Source organism: Oryzias melastigma, linkage group LG7, assembly GCF_002922805.2.
Source record: "Oryzias melastigma strain HK-1 linkage group LG7, ASM292280v2, whole genome shotgun sequence".
In the NCBI taxonomy this organism is placed as follows: domain Eukaryota; kingdom Metazoa; phylum Chordata; class Actinopteri; order Beloniformes; family Adrianichthyidae; genus Oryzias; species Oryzias melastigma.
Window position 1 is genome coordinate 11,655,012 of NC_050518.1, and position 13,141 is coordinate 11,668,152.

At 39.1% G+C, this 13,141-nt stretch overlaps 1 protein-coding gene across 2 annotated transcripts in view; it reads left to right on the forward strand.

Annotated features, from left to right (window-relative positions):
* Positions 1-13,141, forward strand: part of samd10b (sterile alpha motif domain containing 10b) — a 52,485-nt gene that overhangs the window by 1,584 nt on the left and 37,760 nt on the right. The gene's annotated exons all lie outside the window — the stretch shown is intronic.

Genomic DNA, 13,141 nt, shown 5'->3' on the forward strand with positions numbered 1-13,141 from the left:
GTAGTGATGAGAAGTTTTATAAATGGATCTCAAAGTTTTCCTCACCTCTTTCCTTGAAGGGACAAAACCAATTAGACCAAATACAGTGTGTATTAAGCGCTCTGGTACGTTTTGTATTGATTGCATCATTGCAGTTGTTCTCCTGCCCCCTTTATCTTTCCTGTTCATGGCTGGTTGGTTTTTGCTCCAGGCTAACTAACTTAAGTGGAGCCTAATCAGATCGTCTTTTTGCTCAAGGGCAGAAATGTGTGGTGGAGCTTCGCTCTTGTGCCACATGCATTTTACATCTGCCTTCTGTCCATTGGAAAGGTTAGCTCTTCGAATGTATATATGGGTATTGTGACACATTGGACTATCTATAATTAATCCATAGTTTACTGAAGCAGCATTGATTTGCTGGGAGCCCGGGAGGTTGATGCCCTGCTGGCAGTGTCCTGTACCACTTAAACTTTAATGTGTTTTGTTCCAAATACATAAGACTGCAGGTCGATGCACACAAGGCGTAATCTATAGAATCTGTGATACTAAGACAAGACCTCAAATTTAGCTCAAACTCATTCTTTAGATTGTAACACACATCTAGTTCCCTTGGTAATACATTTTGCAGTAACTAATTCATGTTTTCTGTCCATGTGTTCAATCATTTTTTATTGAAATGTATTTTCATTTCTTGTTTTTAGGGGGGATCCAAAGGGTTTTTCAGGATGTTTTGTAGAAAGTTTCCACAGCAAAATTGACTTCTTATCCCATTTTGTTGAGTCAAATCTGCTGTGTTTCCCGGATGTTTTTGTGGGGAAAATCGTTGTTTCCTTTCTATTTGAAATTTCTATTGTTTGTTTATTTTAAACTTCTACCATACAAAATGTCTTTTGGTGCTCTGACTGGTGTTTTAAATACAATATTAATAACAATATTATTAGTATTGTGCAGTTGTAATATTTTACTAAATTAGAAATGTTGCATTATAAAATGAATAAAAAGGTAAATAGATAATTCCTCAATCCTAATACAATTAAACTATGATTCTGCTTTATGTAAATGAAAGTTTGGACATCACAATGAAAATTATATAGTAGATGTTTTAATGTTTTCTTTTAAAGTTATCAATAAAGTTTAGCAGTTTTTAAAAAGTAGATGTAGTGGTCCTGAATTTGATGAAGTGTTTAGTATATTCCCCCTAAAGCTGCTATATTGCAAAATAAAATGCAAGCCTTTAAAATTACTTAATTTTTTGTTTCTTTGTCATGCAATCTTGAGGTGAAGAAAAAAGCATAAAAAGAATCCTGTCTGATAAAAAAGTCTCGTATTAGCAGCACAAAAAATGGCTTTGAGTGCATTTAACTCTCTACTTGTCAAGTTGTTGTCAGTTCTTATTGGACAATAGTCAGCCTCTCAAGCGAACAGAAACAGAAGACAACCCTGTATGTCTGTGGTATATTACAAATTTATGCATAGATTTTACAGATGAACAGCATTTTTTCTTGTGCTAACAAGCAATAACTCCTTAAAGAACATCTTACCTTGTCAAAAGGATTGTGGCAACTTTGTGTTTTTAGTTTTTTATCGTTTTTAAGTAAAAGTCAGTTAATGACTGCCAAGATGAGAAGCCCAAAGTTTGTTTGAAAATGTGTATTTTGTAATTCTAAGCTTCTGGATGGGGATAACACAAATGTATGCATTGTATTTTTGTTTTTTTTAATAAATCAATAAGTTATATCTATAAAAGTGCCAATTTGTCATTAGGCTGCAGTGGTATTGATGAGAAACTCGTTAACTTCAACAAAAAGTCTTCATTTCAAAGAGCTAGTCTATGTTTAAAAGCCTGTGAAGGGCATTTACATTTTATTTTTTGCTGCTTGCTACACAGTGAAACACTACATAATTACATTCACACCCATGTTTGGCAATCTTAAATGCATGAATTTCATCAGACGTTTCCTCCGGTAGCTTCGTACACCTGGCAGCATGTCACGTGTGAAATTACATACTGTACAAACAACTGAAGGTGCACCCTTATAGTTAACCACACCTCCTCCAATAACTGGAATTTTTGTTCATGTTTTCAGCATCTGTGGTTCATATTAGACTTGGTCAATGACGGCAGTCTAGTATGTGTCTGGTACAGCCCAGCAGAACAAACAAAGGTTTGGGACAGGGTGGGTATCCACACATTTATGCACACACTACAAGTCTATATGCAGAGTATCTTTGCTGTGGGATTGCAGGTTCCGTGTATAAGTGAACGTGCTTTGGCCCATGCATGTGTTTTCATTTAAGTGTGAAGAGTCGCATGTAACAGAAGAGGTGCTGGTTTGCAGCAGGGGGGCATAGGGAGGAGGAGCATTGACTCTAAACAGATGAGCATGATGGGAGACGTATTTGCCAAAGACGACATCCATTTGTTCCATTTGCTGTTTGGAGCCAAATGTGTTTTGCTGCGTTAAACGACATGGGGACAGCCCTTTTCACCCCCACAGCTGCAGCAGCACGGCGGAGTTTTACGCCGATTTTTATATGTTTGCACGTCAGGCATGCAAGCTGCTAACCTCCTCTCCATTATCATCCGCTGCCTCATCACAGCAGGGGGCTGTGTCAGTAAAATGCAAAGAGGCTCTTAAAATGCCAAACACCATCAACTCGCTGATCCACTTTTGCCCTGCAGCTGCACCTGACCTGAGCCTCTGACTTTAAACTAAGAGCAACGATAAAGACAAAGTGGGAAGGGAGACAGGAAGTAAGGAAATACATCACCTGTTCTGTCAATTTAGCTTAATTAAAACACCTTTTTGACTCCTAGTAAAATAAAGTTACTTCAACATGTTAGACATGACCTCTAAGGAGGGAAACTTTTGTAAGATACTATACGCCATACAAATGTTGTGAACATTTTCCCCCCTGTTGATAGGAAAAAACACCATGGTGGAGGATACTTGAGTTTTATGGTCCAGTCCAGTTCAGTTTAGAATGAGCCAAGCAATTCAGTTGAGCATTTCAACCCAAAGCTGGACCATCACAGTCTATGTGGGATGTAGACCGATTGTATAGCTTTGTGTCGTTGTAGTGCAACTACAGCAAAAGAGAAGGCATCAATAACAGCAATTGAGGTCATCCAGCAGCTCATTTTTTCCACTTGGCTTGTGATACTTCATATATACAAAGCATTTAAAGTTGCTTGAGAGAAGATTGCAGGCGACGAAGAAGAATACGGGCGCTTTCTTGGTGCTTTCTTTTGTCATAATGAAATTCTGCCGATCAATGGGTTTCAACAGAAGCTCCCCTCTAACTGGTCCGCTCCATTTTTCTATGGACCTACAACAAACGGTGGCCCAAAAATGGCATGGTTCAGTTCAGCTTCATTGGCTCAATTTGTAATGGATATACTCATAATACTGGACTGTTCTGTATTGGACCGAATTGTACCACTCAGTGGAAAGGAGGCTTTGGAGTATCTACTGTGAAAGTAATGTACAAAACTGTTTTAGTCAAACACAGTATAGCATTTTACACAATCTGATACTTCAGAATTATTTTGAACCCTAAAAGTTGATAGGAATGTCTTTTCTTCCTTTAGTCCAGCTTCTCCAGCGTACCACACGAATGTTTGTCTTTGCTGAGTACCAAGAATTTGAATGGATTTTATTTAAGTTTTAATCACTGGAGTTGTTTTTGGCGACACCAAAATGACACACACTCCTTGATATACAGTAACTCTTTGACTGTAATGTTAATCAGCTAATTTTGATACGTCTTTTCATATTTTCTTCACAATAAAATCAGTTTATTTACTATTGTGTAAGCACGTCACTATTGTGGTTTGTTGAATATCATCTTATGGCTGCTTCCACTTTAGAATCTGCTGGAATTACGTCAATTGCGTAAACGGTTGAAGAGCTATGGTAGCTGAAAGAATAAAACTAAAGCTCCCATTTTTATTAGTTAAGCGCCGCCCATGTTTCACGTTGGTAAAGCTTTTGCCAAAATTTGTCTGTAGTTCGTAAATCTGGGTTAAAATTCTTTCAACTGACTTCAGTCCAAATACTGACAATCTCCCTCGTCAGCTCAGAGACACACGCCTGTGTATGTGACACCGGAGGGACACCACCTTGGACGTCTCTGTAAAACAATGGCTAAAGATTGATGGCTTTGTAAAAGAAGACAAGGTTACTTTAAAGAAGAAGAGGAGTAAGGTGGATTTCTGATTATGTCCTCAGTTGTCACACTCCAGCTGTGGGATTCAGTATTACCCACAGAAGCTACCCCTCACCATTACCCTTTTATGCTGCCAAGTGACAAAGCTTAACCTTTTTAATCCAGTGCTTATGTCCAGGGTTTGACTTTTCTTCCACTGTCTGTTCTCGGTCTCCCCTCTTTAGAATTAGAATGCACACGGGCTCATATCCAATTTATTTTTTTAATTAGCCTCCCACACATGGAAAGAGAATGAGAAAGAGAATCTGAAAGGGTGGAGTGATGGGGAAAATGATATATAATGTTATGACGCTTTGCTCTAGTTGGTTCTAATAGGATGCAATGTTTTCACCTTGCAAATGAAATTGTTGTGACCGTCTTTTCCTATTAAACTTTATGAGAATTGGCTATTCCGACTATTTTGTTTGGAATTTACCTTTCACACATTACCTGCTGTCATTGCATTACATTGTCCTAATTTGTCCTGAGAAAATGAGATGTACCATGGAGGAAGATTAGCCATTATCGGAGGCTTCTGCCTCATCCTTGACCAGATGTCTTTCAGCCTGCAGTTTCAAGAGGAGCAGTCAACCTCTTCCCCCACTTGCTATCAGTCCCATTAGAATCTGCTAAACAAACAGCCTAATTAAGTGTGGCCTTGTGTGATAGGCTAAGCTCAGAGCTTTTCACTCTTTGTTAATAGGTTGCTCAGCTCCTCCTGCTGAGTGCTGGGGTCAGGGAACCATGTGGTGCAGACTGTCCATTAAAACCAATTGGCTGATGACTCCAGCTAAAAAACTAACCAGGCATACTTCCTTGCACAGTCAGTAAGTAGAACAAATCATGCTCATGCACTCAAAAAGCAATTGCCTGAAAGCATGATCTGAGGCGTTTCATCTTCTGGATGAGAGATATTTTTTGTGGTTGTACAGGCATAAGTGTGTGTGTGTTTGTGTAACTATATAATACACACATTTAGCCTCATTCCACCTATCTAAGTTAATTCTTCCAAAAGAAGAAACCAGTATTAGTTTCTAAAAATAAAGATTTCTTTATTGTTTCGGTTCTTTTAGCTCCTCCTGTTTCAGTCTGCTCACCTTCAGCTGAGCCGAGTTTTCTTTTCATGCTCACTATTTTTATGGGCTTTCTCACTCTTTTTCTATGTGTATGAACACAAAGTCTCTGTATGCTGCTCTGGGTTCTTGGCCCTCAATTTACCATGTCAAGAGACAGCCAAGTGTCAGCGTGTCAGCAGTGCAGCTGGGATGTTGAGGAATAAATGCAGCTAATTGCTCCATGGCTGCTTGCTTTGCAAAAATAGTGGAATACTGTTTAATGTTTAAGTAAATTAGCCATCCTGACAACTTTAAAATGTTCTTGTTTTAATAAGTGCTTTTGCCACAGCTCTGCATGTCATTTTTTTTATTTTATACTTGCATGTGGGGAGCATGTATATTACTTGTAAGAAACAAACTCAGTAGTTTGCAACTAAGAACTGTTCAATCAGAATGAATACATTGAATGCTGTCTATTGCATACACACATTCTGGTAGAAGTACTAAACTATATATTTTTACTAAATATTTTTAAGATTTGTACTAGGAAGAACATAAATACCACCTGGATTATGACTGGATACTTCCATGCCTTTGAATATTAAGACTGACGTCTAGCTGCAAATAAATTTAATAATATATTTATTGAGAAGATTTCTTATCACCTAAAAAAATATTAATTACACAAAAGAATGCTTGTGAATGTTTTGATTTGGGACACAACGGCTCCATCTAAAAAACAGACAGTAGTAATCATGGGACAGGGATTACGTTGGTCAAAGGATGCAAGGCTGGAGCTATCAGAAAGGAGGCTTTAAGGGAGGTAAAAGAGGAGTTTAATGCATGTAGTGAAGGGGAATATAAGGGTGGTTGGGAGCTAGAAGGATGCAGAAAATAGAGATAAATGGAGATGGTTGATTCACTTTGGTTTGCTCTAAAGGGAGCAGCCAAAGACAAAGAAGTAGAAAACTGCTCCACCTTTAAGCCACACCCACCCAGAATACACCATCTGCAAAGGCTTATTGGTTTATTGGTTCCAGAATCCCACCCTAATGCCTTCAGACTCCTCTTTCCTAACACCAGTTTTATTTTTCTAAAGAGTTTGTTTTTTGTAATAAATGTCAAAACACTTGTTTAGTCATCTGTGCAGAGACACTTATTTAAAAAATCAACACCTTTTTGACCTGATTTGGTGGAATTCATTACGAGATGTGGCTGATCAATGGATTAGGATAGATTGTCTCATGGTAGTAAGACGTTTAAGCAAATGGATCTGTGGCTACCTGTGTGCTGCAAAAGATGGACTAGAAGTGAAAAAAAGATACATATAACACAGTATGGGCTTTGATCACTGACTTTATATTAGCACTGGACATGGTAAGTGTACAGTCACCCATAGAAAATGGCTTACTTCCTGCTTCAACAAAATGAAGTCAATTTATTTTTGGGATGTGGACATCGCCACGTTGGAGTCAGCTGTTGTCAGAAAACAGTGAATGGGCCAAAATCTTTCAATTAAACATTTTAAACATTTGTTGTTGGGTTAGTGGGCACCACATTGAGCAACCTGATTGGTCAGTTTATAATTTGAATAACTTCCGCTAGAAAAATGTCATTGACAGAGCATTAGGATTAGCAAGAACATGTTAAAAAGGCGTAAGTAATGAATGACTAAGTAATAGCAGTTCATTTTTCAATAGAAGTCTATGGGATTTTGGATTCTTGGAATCAGCAGGTACTTCCTGTTTGGAACAAGAGGGAGGAGGGGTCACTCAGGGACTGTCACTTAAAAGCTAACAGACAGAAATGTACCTAAAATAATATTTTCTCGTATGTCTTTTTTATTCTTCAGTCATGCTCCCACGCCTTTAACATACTTATGTTCAGAAAAGGCTGTAGTGTGAAACCAGAAATGGCAGACGCTAAAGTGAAACCAACACCAAACTATTGTCCTGGGAGGCGACTGAGGTCACAGAGCTGTCAGTCAGAGTTAGCAGGGGTAAGCTTTAAGTTGTCATCCTCGTGTTTCTGTCTCGCTCTACATATCAGGTCAGTGGTGCACTTCAGACTTTAGGTCCTGGTAGGAACAACACACGTTCATCAACACCCCATATCTGTAGCTGCATATCATTTATTCACACACACATGTTCTGAAATGGGCTGAGTCACCAACTGTAGCACAAAATGAGATTTTCAGATGGGGATAAAAACTGACACAAATCATGTTTTGACAGCTTGAAAGGAACTTTTTGTCTTCAATAGATTGAATAGATTTTCAAATCGCAAGAAGCAAGATAGCTCTTTTTACAACTGATACAGAAGCCTCTTTATTGGATCGGAACAGAAAAACACTGCCACTGTTTCCTCAGACAGGAAGCGAGATACGTCACTGCTGGACTAGATTCTTTAGAAATCAAAGTACTTGGACAATAAAGTCCATGTTCTGTCTCATATCAAGTAAAATTAGTCCATAATTAGCCAGTGCATTAAGACAATCCTATTTTAGTCACTTAAAAGAGGAAGTTGTGGTGAATAGGTAAGTATTTCCACATTAAAAGCATGACAAACCATTATTTATGAGGTGCAGAGTGACTCAGTTGCTGGGTTTTGTAAGAATTTGAGTGCATGGTGTACAGCTGCTGCATTTAGACGAAGCATTTGTTCATACACAGGTCTGCTTAAAGGCTATCTGTTATCTTTGACATCTGAGTAGGGAAGTGATTTAAGGAGATGCTTTGGTTTAGTGGAATAGACTAGAAACAAGAACTTGTTTGACTTTTAATCCTAAGGAGAGAATTAATGAAATCACTTCGACAATCGCCCAACATTAGAAGTGCTTGTGTCAGCATTAACAAGCAAGTATGCATCAACACACACAAGCCCACATGTACACAAGCTGATTAATTGGTTTAGGGATTGCCCAAAGCGGTCTCCAGTTCATTGTGCTGTCTATAATACATCTACCATCACTACAAGCTAATTCTGCAAGTCAGGAGGGCTAAAGTCACTGGAGACTCAACACTGACGGAGCTCTGTGATGTACTTCCAGCGGAAAATGGGTTTTCATTAGTGTGTAGCCACTGTTTTTATAGGAGATTTACCACTATTTGTGGGTAGTAAATCAATAGGTCAGAACCTATGGGGTTAATACATTTAGAATTGATCATTTTAATTTGCAATCTAAAGGTTTTCATAGCTTCTTTTAATGGTTCATCCTAGGCATGTTTGCATTAAAAGTAGTGCGCTGAACTTCTTTTTTTAAGGGTTTTTTATTTTCACTTGTGTCCGTGGTGGACATAAAATCCTGTCCACCTTTGTCCACCTTTATTATGGGAGGGATCACACATCAATTTAAGAGTAGGGTCATCTGGACCCCATAAGAGAGCACAGGTGTCAAATACAAGTATGTTGTTTTTAGCCAAAATTTAAAAACTGTTGTTTTCTGGGACATGGTTTCTGCAGAGCGGTACAACCCCAAGCTAACATTATGGGTGGAACAAAAATGTCGAGCAATATTAGAGCTGTTCGGTTGTACAATTTTGAGCCAAATGCCTGCTAGGACCAGGAAAACGAAGATGGATATAGTAATTTTCAAGTGGATGCATCACAATGGAGTGGAGCAGGGAGCTTTTGACTTGCTGTTTGTTGTACAAACTTTTTTTCAATTTTTTTCATCTGTTTCTAATTCAAGATTTGAAAAAAAATACTTAGAAATACAATTTGAATCTTAATTTTCTTTATATATGTCCTCCATCGTGACATACATGCTACAAGAACACCACAAAGTGTGTCTTTATAGTCTCCATGTACATTTGACATTCTGCTGGAGACGCTGGCAAAAACCCTCCCAGTTATACAGTAGATGAGCTTTGATATATTTGCACATTTATGTGTTTTTTAAAAAGTAAGGCAAGAAATTTCCTGGAAAAGACAACACAGAATCAGCAGCTGCCATCAATTTCTTTGGCTCAATTTGATCAAGCTTGTAGCTGATTTAACACATTTTTAAAACATGTCTCGCAGAAGATGGTAATCTGTGTCTTTGAGTTGGCTCTTTCTCCATGTTGAAGGGAAGTGTTTGCCAGAGTTACAAGAAAAGATGCTACACACTGAGCTGTTAAGCTGCTGGTTGCTGTTTTTTTACGTCTCTGTACAAATGAAGACATCCTGTAAACTGTGTTGTGTAGATGTGATTAGCTTTGTAAGTGTTAAGAAGGAAGAATAATACTAATAGATATGAGACGAAGCTTCAGATGGAATGAAAAATAAAGCCTCTTCTATTATCGTTCATCCTGGATAAGAAGCACCTTCAGAGATTTGATGCTGAGTGACGTGTGTATTTGCGTTAACATGTACATTAAGGCTTCTCTCCCTCTTTTAGTCATACCCTAAACAGCCTACTTTGTACCAGCAGCTGTCTTCTCTGTTACCTGACAGTGAAGCCCCAGGAAACCGCGGGAGAGAACAAGTACTACTGTGTGTGTAAAGGAGCCGTAATTGGCATGTCCATCTAACTGAAATGACTGGGCAGTGTTGCAGAGCAGGAGTGGTGGTGATAACAATAATTAAGCTGTAAGAGTCTGAGCTCCAATTCTCACAGTTGGATGCAGAGATCCACAGAGACAGGTGAGACTGCAGCAAATAGATGCAGGAGAACGGGCCAGTGTCCCACTGCTGTGAGCTAATTTGTCTTACTGCCAAAGGAAAATCTAGCAAGCTTCACAAGACCTTTATTGGAGTGTGAACACACACCTATCACAATCCCCCCTGAAGACACCTGCTGCAAGCCAAATTAAGGTTTTGTTAGGTTACTGTGGGAAACCGAAAAGTCATGACTTTAACCAAAGCATGACCTTCAGTGGCCTTTGTTGTTATTGTATGCTGAAACCAGGCAGCATGTCCTTTCCTAAGAATACATAAAAATATACAAATGTTGCCCTCACAAAATCAACAGGGGAGCAAGAGGAATTAAAATGAATGAAAATCTTGTTTATTTTATTTTTGTGCTTAAATTTGTGTTTTTTTCAAATGTATAAAAAACCATAAGGTTTGATGCTTAGAGTTGGACGAACCAAGCTTATTGTGTATTTCATTGTTGAGTTTTTTTTGTGTTAATAAAAATGGTGTACTTAATTTAATACAAATATTGCTTCAACTTTTCAGGTCATGTTGTGACATATATTATAAGAAAAAAGTAAAGAAACATGTATAAATAGAGAAGGAAAAATCTATTTAGCTGTCACCCACTCAGTGTGGGAGACTAGGTCTCATGGTGCGCAACCAGCCGGTGTTGTACACACCTGACCAGTGCCACACATGCAGGTAGCAGCAGGGAGGAGATTCTTCATCTTTTCATTGTTTATTAGCGCTTGTCCGCTAAATCCTATTGGTTGAGGCTCAGTCCACAAAGTCAAAGCAATGCAAATCTTGCTTAGACTTTTTGTTTTCACACTGTGTTTCTTAAAATGTCTGTTTTTGAGTCGTATTAGTCCAACTAGGCACAAACCTTAATTATTAATTTCTCCTTCACGATCATGTGTACAATGGTTGGCACTCATTCTCATTCCCAAGTCGTCACATATTGATGCATGGTTGCATGGAATGAGAATGTGTTGGTTCTTCCGTGTTTTGAAGCGGATGCCACCCACATGCCTCTACCAAATCCTAGTCCCTGATTGGTCACAGTTCCGTGTTGCTGCGACTCAGCATGAAATACTTCAACAGGCTGAACTTTCAAAGTACAAATCAGTGAACGCCTGGTTTGTATGTAAAGCCCGCGACCAGACTTATAAATGTGTGTTCCAGACTCCAAATTCAGAAGTTTTTTTTATGCGCGTTTAATATACTTTTCATTTAAACTGGCCGCTTGAGTGCGAGTTGATACATACAGCTGGTATTAGACCTATCTCCTGACGCATGGGTGAGCTGCAGTTACAGTTTAGCTCAGAAACCATGTGGTGGTAAACCCCCAAATGCAACCCTCATATGTGGGGGTGGGGCATGAGTTACCATTTTAGAGTCTGGTGTGACCCTACTATACTAGAGCTGTCAGGCGATTAAAATTTTTAATCGCGATTAATCGCATTGTCCAGAGTTAACTCGCGATTAATCGCAAATTTAGATGTGGCCTTTTATTAAAGAAAAAAAATGTCTGGTTCGTGGAATTTAGTAGTTCTACATTAATTATGAAAACAAGAATGGTAAAATATGTAGTTTTCATCAGAAATACTTTATTTTGTAACATTGTATTGAGATAAACTTCCTTAACAATAAAAGGCTGTAACATAAATGCCTAACAAAAGCCCAAGTGCAAGTGAAGGGCACTTTAAATTCAAAACTTCAATCAACGTTCAGTAAAATAAAATAAAAAACATCAAAAATAAAATTTCCATAACACTTTCATGTTCATTTTTTTGTCAGGACCAAATCTTTTCCTCCTCTGCTGAACTGCAGTAATAAATAAAATAGAGATTTATCATTTCCAATTAACTTTTGTTTTTTAAAACATTAAAGAAAAGCGGGATACACTGTGGATAGTTTGACAGTCTGTTACTGCCGCCGCGTTCTCTGGCTGTAGCTCGATGGGGAGGTTCACGTGATGAATATGCCGGCAGACAGACCGCTCTGCTGGGGCTGGATCACGCTTAAACCTCCAGAACATTTAAAACGTCCCCCGGTGCGCTTGCTGTTCGGAACGTCGGGGATCCGCAGCTCTCGGGACGCGGCACCGGACGCGAGCCAGTACCAGCAGACGTGGTACTGGATGCGAACCGGAGCCGGGTTAGGGTGCAGGAGCTCTCCAGGTCCTAGCGCCGGCCGGTTTGAGCTCGCAGCTCGCTGGTTGGAGACCCGCCCATGATCTAATGAGATCAGCCGGTGAGTTGGAGGGCGGGACGCCTGCGCGCGCGGTATGGAAAGGCACGTATGAGAAAGTCCGCGATTAATGCGTCAAAAAAATTGTCGGCGTCAAGGACACGTCAGATTAATGCGTTTTTAACGCGACAAATCTGACAGCCCTAATTCAAACCCATACTCCTTGTCTCAGAGGCTGACACTCAACCTCAGTTTTTAAATCTGATCAATGAAATTGTTTTTTTGTTTCTCTTTTTGACTCAATTGTCAATGTTGAACATCTAAATGATGTTGAAAAACATGCAATATCACCAATAGGAAGAAAAACACTTCTAGTACAACTCTACCGCCTCTTTTGGGAAGCAGGACATTTGGCACTTTTGCTCATTTGGACAGTTAAAGCCTGTGTTATTGGCATGGATTTGAACTGAATGGTCTCTGGTTTAAGTTGTGGGAATGGGGAAACTGAATTTTGTTACCTGGTGGGAGAGATGTTCATCTGTGTTTGCCTCACCTGCCTTCTTCTTGGTGTCCTGAAACCAGACTGCTCAGTGGCTACAGGTGAATCTTCTGTTGAAGTGAGCAGCTCCAAGATATGCTTCAGTGTGTGTTTGTGAGCAAGGCGTTCTTAAAAAGAGTTTGCTCTCATTAAATTTTCCCTGTGATGTTAAAAGTTAAAGAAAAACATGCAGACATAGCTGTTTTCTCTGTTTTCTCTGTGTTCTCTGTGATGGATTTGTCCTACTTCTTGCTAAGAGAAACATTTGCGTAGCTTTGAAATTACAGCTTGTTCAGACTGAGACTCTGATCCGTGAAGAAAAAACAGTGACATGGTGTTTTGCTCATATTTTATGGGTCCCCAGACAGACTGCAGAGATGTAGTTGAGTCCAACAGCAAAGTAAAGAAAAAAATTAGTATTTAATGTGATGTGTCCCTGCTGAAAGGAAGACTAAAGCTTGCAAAGTTCTGCGCCCTAAACAGACTGTTGCTTGCTGGTAACATGAAGAGGAGAGCATCTTTGTGTCTCATTTTATTCACGCCAGTG